The sequence below is a fragment of the Euleptes europaea genome, chromosome 1 (assembly GCF_029931775.1).
Source record: "Euleptes europaea isolate rEulEur1 chromosome 1, rEulEur1.hap1, whole genome shotgun sequence".
Classification (NCBI taxonomy): domain Eukaryota; kingdom Metazoa; phylum Chordata; class Lepidosauria; order Squamata; family Sphaerodactylidae; genus Euleptes; species Euleptes europaea.
In genome coordinates, this window is record NC_079312.1 from 75,430,804 (window position 1) to 75,440,818 (window position 10,015).

At 40.9% G+C, this 10,015-nt stretch overlaps 1 protein-coding gene across 1 annotated transcript in view; it reads right to left on the minus strand.

The window, feature by feature from the left end:
• The window catches only part of BSN (bassoon presynaptic cytomatrix protein), a 253,495-nt gene that overhangs the window by 12,952 nt on the left and 230,528 nt on the right, over nt 1–10,015 (minus strand). The gene's annotated exons all lie outside the window — the stretch shown is intronic.

The window sequence follows — 10,015 nt, forward strand, 5'->3', positions numbered from 1 at the left end:
CTCTTCTTGTTACCAATATTAGCTAAAATGTATGGCTCTCAAGAAGGCAAATAATGGAACGAATCTAAAATTTACTGCATAAAAATACTAATGCTTCATGGTTTTGGAACAGCTGGAGTGAATAATGATTCTGCTGGCAAGCTTATACTGCGTGAATGGCCACAGGTACTGACACAGAGAAAATGTATTCTGAAAGAAACAGTAAGCATCTTGAATATCTCTCCCTAATGAGCTAGAATAAAACCAACTCAGTCTGGTTCAGAGATAAATTCAGGCAAATGTCACTAGTCAGAACATATTGGGAACAGGTTTTCACTTTTGAAAAAGCCAAGTTTCTGAGAATATGCAGTCAATATATTGTGAGTGGCAGACTTATTTAGTCTATATACATTTAAACCAAGAGCCTCTGAAATGCAGATGCTCCTCGAACTTTGTAGTATCCATTTTTGCTGCTAATATATTGGACTGAATGAAACAAACGCTAACTCCAGGATTAAGGACATCTCCCTAAAGATTCTGTAACCATAGCAGATCTTATACAGATAGTAGAAGGATGAGACTTAACAAGGAACAATCCTCCAGGAAAAAAGGATTTTCTGAATTCTGCTAAATGTGAAGAATGGAGATGTTTAAAAGTTTTTTTAAAACCCTGTTCAGAATCATGGGGACCTAGTTGATCACATCTGTTGAAAGGACTACATGAAATTAGCAGGACTCTAGAAAAAGACAGCTGTCATATGGTTTTGGGGGGAAGGAGTAACAGATGTTCTAAATCAGTATCTTTGAAAGGCCTCTAAGGACCAAGCAGCTTGCAGGTTCCCATTAGGCCAGGCAGAGAAGCCTTGCAGGCAAAACGTCATCATCCTGACATGAAGACACTCAGATGAGCAGAAATAACAATTAGCCCTTGGGTAACCCAGTCATTTTCATGAGTATTTTCATAGCAAGTGTTTTCGTTTCTCACTGCTGGGGGGAAAAAAAGCACAGTTTCTCTCACAAACAATTCTTGTTAGTCCTAGAAGAATGATGCAGTTTCACAAAAAACCACTACTTTGTTTCTTGTTTGTGTTCGGAAGAGATGTAGAGGATAGGCAGAAAGATAAATGTCAAGAAATCAGGCTCTGAAACTTTCAGTAGGGCAAGTTCAATTTTCACAAACTGGCAGTTCATACCTAAGCAGAATTATACCCTTCTAAGTCCACTGGAGTCAATGGACTTACAAGGGATGTAACTGCTCAGAATGGCATTGTAAATGTAGACTCTCAATGTCATTTTCCCAGGATTTCTTTGAATAGAGTTAGAATCATAGAATTATAGAGTTGGAAGGGACCACCAGGGTCATCTAGCCCAACCCCTTGCACAATGCAGGAAATTCACAACTACCTCCCCTCCCCCAGTGATCCCTACTCCATGCCCAGAAGATGCCCAAGAGGCCCTCCTTCTCATCATCTGCTTAAGGTCATAGAATCAGCATTGCTGACAGATGGCCATCTAACCTCTTCTTAAAAACCTCCAGGGAAGGAGAGCTTACCACCTCCCAAGTTGACTCTGGATATGTGTCAAATGCAATATTCTCATAAAGATTCAACATACAGAAAATAGCAGATCAACGTATCTTGAAACATTTTGAAAATTTCTCAAGAGGTGATAGCCCACGATTTTGTCACGTCTACAACCATTTGGTAGGTGTGAATTCACACACACACGTCTCTGATGAAATGTTTATTGTACAATAATGAGTATAAACCATCAGGACAAACACCTTTTGGTACAAAAGAATCATTATTATCTTTTACTGAAAATCTAGAGGACGCTTTCCTTTTTTTAATTTAAAATTTATTATGGTTTTGACTTTTAAATGCTCTTCTAAAAAGGCAGGTTTTAAGTAACTGCTGACACTCCAGTAAAGATGAAAACAAGCACACTTCCACTGGCAAAGTGTTCAAGAGTGAGGGCCACTGGGTCAGTAGATGTGCTGCTGGCTGTGCTTTCGCTGGCATTAAAACAGTTAGTTAAAACCTGACTTTTTAGGAAAACATTCTAGACTGGCCGAGGGTGAGTAGACCTGTTTTCTTTTTTTTTCTTTTTCTTTTTTTTACTGCTGGACATTTTTTTTACATTTTTTACTGCATTTTAATATAAAATGTGTTTAATTAGTTTGAATTAGGAATTTGTAATTTTTTAAAAAAAAACCATTGATGTTTTATTTATAATTAGTAAATCGTCGTTTTGTCAAAGTTATACATAACCTTAAGAGCCACTCTTCTTGTTGGCAAAAAACCCCACAGCACATATACCTGAAAATGGAGACATCATTGGGCTTTGGTTCTTGTAGGTTATCCAGGCTGTGTGACCGTGGTCTTGGTATTTTCTTTCCTGACGTTTCGCCAGCAGTTGTGGCAGGCATCTTCAGAGGAGTAACACTGAAGGACAGTGTCTCAGTGTTAATCCTCTGAAGATGCCTGCCACAGCTGCTGGCGAAACGTCAGGAAAGACCACGGTCACACAGCCCGGATAACCTACAAGAACCAATGAACCCTGACCGTGAAAGCCTTCGACAATATCATTGGGCTTTTTCTTAAGCATCAGGAAAGGAAAAGATGAGTCCAAGAGAGTGAGAAGGAAAGGAAAAGGGGGTAAGGGAGAAACAGTGTGAGGGAGTATGGGTGAGACCAAACTTATTAAAGTGTCAAACTGGGATCCAGGAGATCCAATTTTGAATCCCCATCCTGCCACGGAAGCTCACTGGGTGACCTTGAATCCGTCACTCTGTATCTCAGCCTCACAGGGTTGTTGTTGTGAGGATGAAATAGAAGCAGGGAGAATTATGTTGTGAGCTGGTTTGGGTACTTATGGGGGGGGGGAAGTGGTGTATAAATATCTAAATCAATAAGTCACTCAGGCTGTTACCGCACTTGTATTCCCACCGATGTATTAAGAGTTTGAAAACGTTATAAAAAACGTTATAAAAAATACTGTTTGCACTTTGTTTGGCCCCTTTAGCTGTGAAGACGTCTTCCAACCATTTATAAGCCGTGGTATCCAAAACCCCTTTAAAGCGATGTTTTTTACAACATTTTCAAACTCTTAATACATTGCTAGGAATACAAAGTGCGGTAACCCCCTCAGTTAGCAAACCCATTTTGAGTTTTACTGTTTTGATACAGAACTCTTTTCTGAGGGGGAAAATAGCATACTGAATAGCCAGATACATGTCTCTGTTCAGCATTGCTGTTTACAGCACTCTTGGGCTAAAACAAATATCTTGTGAATCTATACTTATTGATTCACAGATTACTGATGTCCCCACCCTGTGTCCTGTGTAATAGTCACACGTGGGTTGCAGGTTCTCCTCAATTTCTGCATGCACAGTGACAATACACTTGAAGGCGATGTGTCAGCCTTTCCCCCGTGCCGTTTCCCTGACATCAACCAGTCCTGGGGGCACTGTTTGGCATGTATGCTCATGGGGAAAACGACACCTATGCAGGACCCTGGACCCAACCTGTGTACTGTGTAGAGTTCATTCTGTGCCAAGTGGGCTCTGGATAGGCATAATTTAGATTCATCCATCCTCATAATTACCCAGCCATTAAAAATCCTGACAATACCTTTGCAAGAGCTTTCAGTAGCTGCCTCAGAAGAAGGATTTCTGTAGCTGAAACTGGGGCAGCAAGTATCAGCGATTAAACGTTGGATTGTTCCATTTCCTCTGACTTTACAGAGCAGAACTGAGCTCTAACATCTTTTATATCTGGGCATGTACAAGTTGCCCATCTTCAGGTATTTCCCCTCATTCTTCACCTACTACACTGAGGATAGCAACAGAGAAGTTGTACCTGTTCCCATGTAACAGCAGCAGATTTGGGAGCGCAGAGGGCATGAAACAGGCTGCAGACTTCTGGCCACATATTGGTAGTGTGGGAAAGTGTCTTTCTTTAACCATGTATGATTTGCAGCTCCACAAAAGACTGCATCTATACTAGTCCCACATGTTGCAGGTCTATTGCTGATTAAATCAGCAGAATTTCAGTGCTGACCCAGATAAAGTGTAGTGTAGAGAAATCAAATGAATTTGCCAAGAATCTGAGTCTACGCCTTTTGTAAAATGGGTGATTGCCTACTATTATAGACTATCATTGAGTGCTCAACCAAAGTAGAATGGTAACGGTAGCTGAATTTTGCAAATATTTTTGTGTACCTTGAATAATGACATCTGTTTTTAGCTAGTTTTTTTGGGTGGGGAATTTCTCTGTGTTCTTTTAAAAACAGGAATCAAGACACAGCAATGGGGTTTTACAAACTGCTCTTTCAAATTGAAAAGGAAATAGCAGAGAAGAGAAAACAATGGCTATAAATAGCTGTGGAAAAAAATCAAAATGGAATCTTTTGCATCAAAAATTGAATATCAGGAAAATGTGACACAGCACAAATATGATGAGTCTTCATCTAGTAGCTGCAACAGACAGGTAACAATATTTTTTTTCTGTCAGCTAAAGAACACAAAACCTTCATCAAATGATAAAGATCTGTACTGCAGTGCTTGCAATCTCCGGTGCAAAGTCTGTAAAAATGTGGTATGGGAAAAGTGCTAGAATACTATAAATGGCATACCGAAATTTGTTGAAATTGAAACTTCAGAAAAATAAGGGAATAAGTTAAAGAAGAAGTAGAAATGGAGGGTCAAGAAGGTCAAATCTGTTCAGAATGCCTGGAGGCTATTTAAAAACATAATGGAAGCTCAGACAAAAACGTGTGCTACATATTAGGAAAGGTGCAAGCAAGGGCAAGAAGATGCCAGCGTGGTTAATGAGCCAAGTTCTAGAAAAGCAAGAAGCCTTCCCTTTAAAAAATAAAAGAGGAAGTTTTGCCCAAATTAGGAACGCAGAAAGGAATACAAACTATGACTAAGCATATGTAAGCTGACAATCAGGCAAGTAAAAAAGAACTGGAGGGACATATTATCAAAAATATTCTATTTATAAATGTTGCTGAAAAATTAGAAAAATGCTAAAATATAAAAAGGAATTGCCAAAACATTCTTAAAAAAACCCTTTAACTATGTCAGAAGTAGGAAACCAGCCAGGGAGGTGGTGGGACCATCAGACAGCAGAAATTTGAAAGGACTGCTGAAAGAGAGTACGAAATTGTGGAGAAGCTAAATGATTACTTTGCATTGGTCTCCACTGTGGAAGATGCTAAAGCCCAGCCCTCAGCTGCTTTCTTGGTAAAGTTAATAAGATGCGAAGTTCTAGACCATGGGTGTCGAACTCAATTGTTATGAGGGCCGGATATGACATAAATGTCACTTGGTCGGGCCGGGCTATGCCTCGCCAGCCCAGATCGAGAGTGGGAGGTGGCAGCTTCCTTGGCTGGCTTGTGGGCAGGATAAAAGCTCTCCAGGGGCCGGATCCAGCCCCCAGGCCTTATGTTTGACACCCCTGTTCTAGACTTAACTGATAAAATTAAGAAATCTCTAAATCCAAATGCCGTATACATGAGTGCTTAAAGAATTCAAATGTTATATTGTTCCTTTTCTACCACAGAAAATGTAATGTCTCTAAAACTACAAGTGAACTGGAAGTTAATCAAGATAAACACCAATTTTAAAAGGGGTCTGCAGGGAGGGAGAAAGTAAGCAATTGCCTAACATCTGTCCTGGGTACTAGAAGAAACACCTCTGAAGAGTCTGAAGTTCTTTTAGAAGCATGTGAATGGGGTAATCTGGTATATCTGGACTTTTAAAAAGCTCTTGAATAAACTTATGGGATAAAAGAATGGGAAAAGAGAATGAGCATTTTTATGGATTACTAGCAGGTTAAGGAAGCAGGGGGTAGGAATAGGAGTTTTCACAATGGATGGAAGTAAATGGTGGGGTCTCCAACCAGGAAACTTCAACTGAGCCAGAATGTAGCTTATCTCATGTTGGGTGGCATGTTCATATAAATCCATGCAATAATTTCATTGGTTGCCAATTTGCTTCCAGGATCAATGCTGATTTCAACCTTGGAAACCTTCCACAGCCTGGGAATCTACATACCAGAAACTCACTCCTTTTGGCAGAACCATCACTCCAACAAGTAGTTCCTGTGGTGGTAAGAACTATGCAATCACTTTCAGAGTTTCTTATTACTGGCCTACTAGCAAGGATGCAAAATATTTACCTTCTGGCTATCATTTGGATAATTTGTGGTTGTTGTATCGTTTTTCATTGTAGTATAATGAATTTTATATTTAATACTTCATTGATTGTTATTGAGTGTTTTTATGGATTTTTGTAAATCACTATGCTTGAAGAGTGGATAATATCTGTAATAAATACATTAAAAAGCCATATACTGATGAGATTGGGAAGGGGCCATGGCTCAGAGGCAGAGCAACTGCTTGGCATGCAGAAGGTCCTAGGTTCAATCCTTGACATCTCCAGTTAAAAGGATCAGGTAGTAGGTGATGTGAAAGACCTCCACCTGAGACAAAGGACAACCGCTGCCAGTCTGAGTAGACAATACTGACCTTGATGGACACATGGTCTCATTCAGTATAAGGCAGCTTCATGTGTTCATGTGTGATCAGTGTGAAATGGATCAAACTATCCATTGAATCCACATCACGAGACGACAAGAGTCACTGGAAAAGACAGTCATGCTAGAAAAAGCTGAGGGCAGCAGGAAAAGAGGAAGACCCAACAAGAGATGGATTGACTCAATAAAGGAAGCCACAGCCTTCAATTTGCAAGATCTGAGCAAGGCTGTCAAAGATAGGACATTTTGGAGGACTTTCATTCATAGGGTCGTCATGAGTCGGAAGCGATTTGACGGCACTTAACACACACACATCCATTGAAGACATCTTGGTTATTCTGATATAGCAGGGCTCCTCTTATGTTTGTAGATAACAACAACAGTAAATTTGCAGTGCTTGGCACTAGAAAGCCAGTAAATGCCAAAATTAAAGGAGTGTGTACAATGTTAACCTCACACTCATGTGTACTGAAAATTGGGTATTTTTGTTACCCAGAGTCCATATTCTGTTCAATGTACTGGAGATATGGTGTTCAGAAAATAAGGAATTTCACTGACCTGGCCTCTGTTCACAAAAACACTGGCGATACTAACACTTTGTCTTAGACCCTACACTGGATTTCCCTCCTATAACACTTTTCCTAGCCAGCTTTCCTATTTCTTGGAAATTTGACTCATCTCAAAAACTCTGGGTGCTGAGAGCTACAATTGTTGCTAAAATACTTCAGTCTTGGGAATCAGTTCACATACTATAGAAAAGTGGATGGAAGACCTTCTAGACCTTGCTGCAAAAGAAAAAGCAACATTTGCCCATCAGCCAAGGGATGCTAAATTCCACAACACATGGAGACCTTTCCTAGAACTTTATGAATACTAAAGCAGCTGAAAACGACGACCATTATTACTCTCTCTCTCCTAAAGGTTTTAATAATCTAATATTTTTTAAAATTCAAAAACTTAATAAAAATCTTAATAATAATATACAGGGAGAGGCCTTATGAATGCATCTGCAAGTGACTGTGTTGTGTGCATATGCCACAGCGGTAATGTGAAGCCAGCCTTTTAAAATATTAATTGCTGGAATGTTAATCAAATTGAAACATCCGAGTGCACCTCCCAGGGACGTTCTACCATAGAAAGGCTTTTAAAAAATAGCATGAAATTCTGACTGTACAGAGATGAAGAGTAGATATGCCCCCAAATGATCAAAAGTTGACTGTGTGTCTGCAACAAAATATTTATTCAGCTTCATCTCTCAGTTTCTGTTGCACTGAGGAATATCTCTCATGGATCTAGATGGGAACAAATATTAATATTAATCCTCCTACAGTCCCCCTTTTTGCATGCATTCTCCCCCCTCTTCCATGGTGTGCTACCATAGTGGCCACAGTTTGCCATTAAGTATGAATTAATTAGCCCTGACCTTGATAGCCCAGACATGCCTGTCATGAGATCTCAGAAGCTAAGCAGGGTCAATCTGGGCAAGTATGTGGATGGAGACTAGGGGTGTGCATTAAGCTAAAGCTGAACCGACCCCCCCCCCCAAAAAAAAAACTTTTCGGTATTTTTTGAGGATTTTTTTTTTACTGGTTAAAAATGGTGGCAATTAAAGGGAGCCTAAAAAGTGGGTCCCAAATAATGCTGAATGTTTTCAGCATTCTTCGGGGCCACTTTGGCCCCACAACCATTTTTCCCCTCCCTCTCCCCTTAGTTACCTGTTGGCTGAGTCCTTGCCATGGCCACCCCCAAAATTCATGGATTTCGGAGGTGGCAGGCGGCGATCTGAATGCTGGGCCGCCTCCAGAGTCCACATGGACTTTGGAGGGGGCAGGAGCGCAGAACTAAACGCTGGGCTCCATGGAGCCCAGCATTCAGCTCTGCATTGCATATTTTTTGAGTTTGGATTTCCTAAACCCAAAATTTTTTGATTTTTCAAAAAAGCCAAATCCCTTATAGTTGGCTTTTTCTGATTTTTTGAAAATAGTCTGAGTTTATTAAGCCTGAACCTGAAAAATACCAAAAAAATGTTGCACAGCCTAGGGCTGTTGGAAAAGAAATTCGGTAAAATTCGGGTTCGGGTTTATTGGCCATTTCCCCGCCCCCTAGGGAAACCCGAATGCTGAAATTCCTTTACCGGTAAAGGTAGACATTTGGCTTTAAATTCGGGTTTCCTGAAAAATTCGGCCATTTAAACCCTATGAGGGCTTTTTGCAGCTTTCTGCGGCTCCTGGGGGGCATTTTTGCAGGTAGAGGTCCCCAATTTTCAGGGTAGGTAGAAGGGACTCTCCTTGCAGGAACCCCCACGTTTGGTAAAGATTGAGTCAGGGGGTCCGCAGTTATGGGGTCTGGAAGGGGTCACCCCATCCTCCTCCATTGAAATGCATTGGCAAAGTGGCTGTGTTCAGATGCTTTAGTGTGATCTTTGCAATGTATCTCAATGTAGATGCCGGGCTTTAAATGGTGGGAAAGTTCACCCCGTGCCTCCATAGAGATACAATGGGACATCTACCTACAAAAATGCCCCCCCCCCAGGAGCCACAGAAAGATGTTCCTGAAAAAGGCGGATTTTTATCTGGCTTTTTCAGGAATGGCAAATTTGGCTTTGCCAACCTCCTGAATTTTGTGGACTCAGTAAACCTGAACCCGAATTTTACCGAATTTGCATTTTTTGGGTATTTTTTCAGTTTGGTTTTTACCGAATCAAAAGCCTTAGCACAGGCCTAACAGAGACCTCCAAGGAATACCACGGCTGTGACGTGAAGGCAGGCAATGGCAAACCACCTCTGAACGTTTTTTGCTTGAAAACCCCATCAGGGGTCACCATAAGTCAGATGTGATTTGATGGTTAAAAAAAAGAATGTTAAATTTACCCTTGGGCTAACCAGGATTGTTTCCAAATCACCCTTTTGAAAATATGGTTTGAAATGAACATACAAACCATGGCTTGTGGTAATCCTGCTTAGCGATAAGCAGTGCTGATTTACATCTAATGGCACAATATAATTAAAACTAACCATGGAAAAGAGAAGGAGAAATGCATGTAGGAGGGGAGGAGGGAGCCCATAAGCCAACGGTGCATTCTACATACCAGTTTTTAAATTATGGTTCAGAGATTGGGGAATGTGATGGCTCAGATAAGCCACAATGTACACATTCTAGACAGTTATAACCAGTTACAGCTTTCCAGCAGGTGCAGGTACAGAAAAATAAACATGTGTGATGATCACATTTGCTAAATGACACCCTTCCATTGCAGATAGGGTTGCCAGGTGCCTGTTAATGGCGGGTAATTGCCCAAGCAATTAATAGGCCTGCCTGCCACCCTTCAGCTGGCCGGTGGGGGAAACAGACCAACAGGATGCTCTAGCACACCCCTAAAAAAAACAACTCTATGGAAACCGTAGAGTTTCTGGAGGAATATGCTAGAGTGTCCCTGTCACTTCTGGTTTAACAAATGCCACCCCCCCAGCTCCTGCCGATGGCAAGGGGGAACT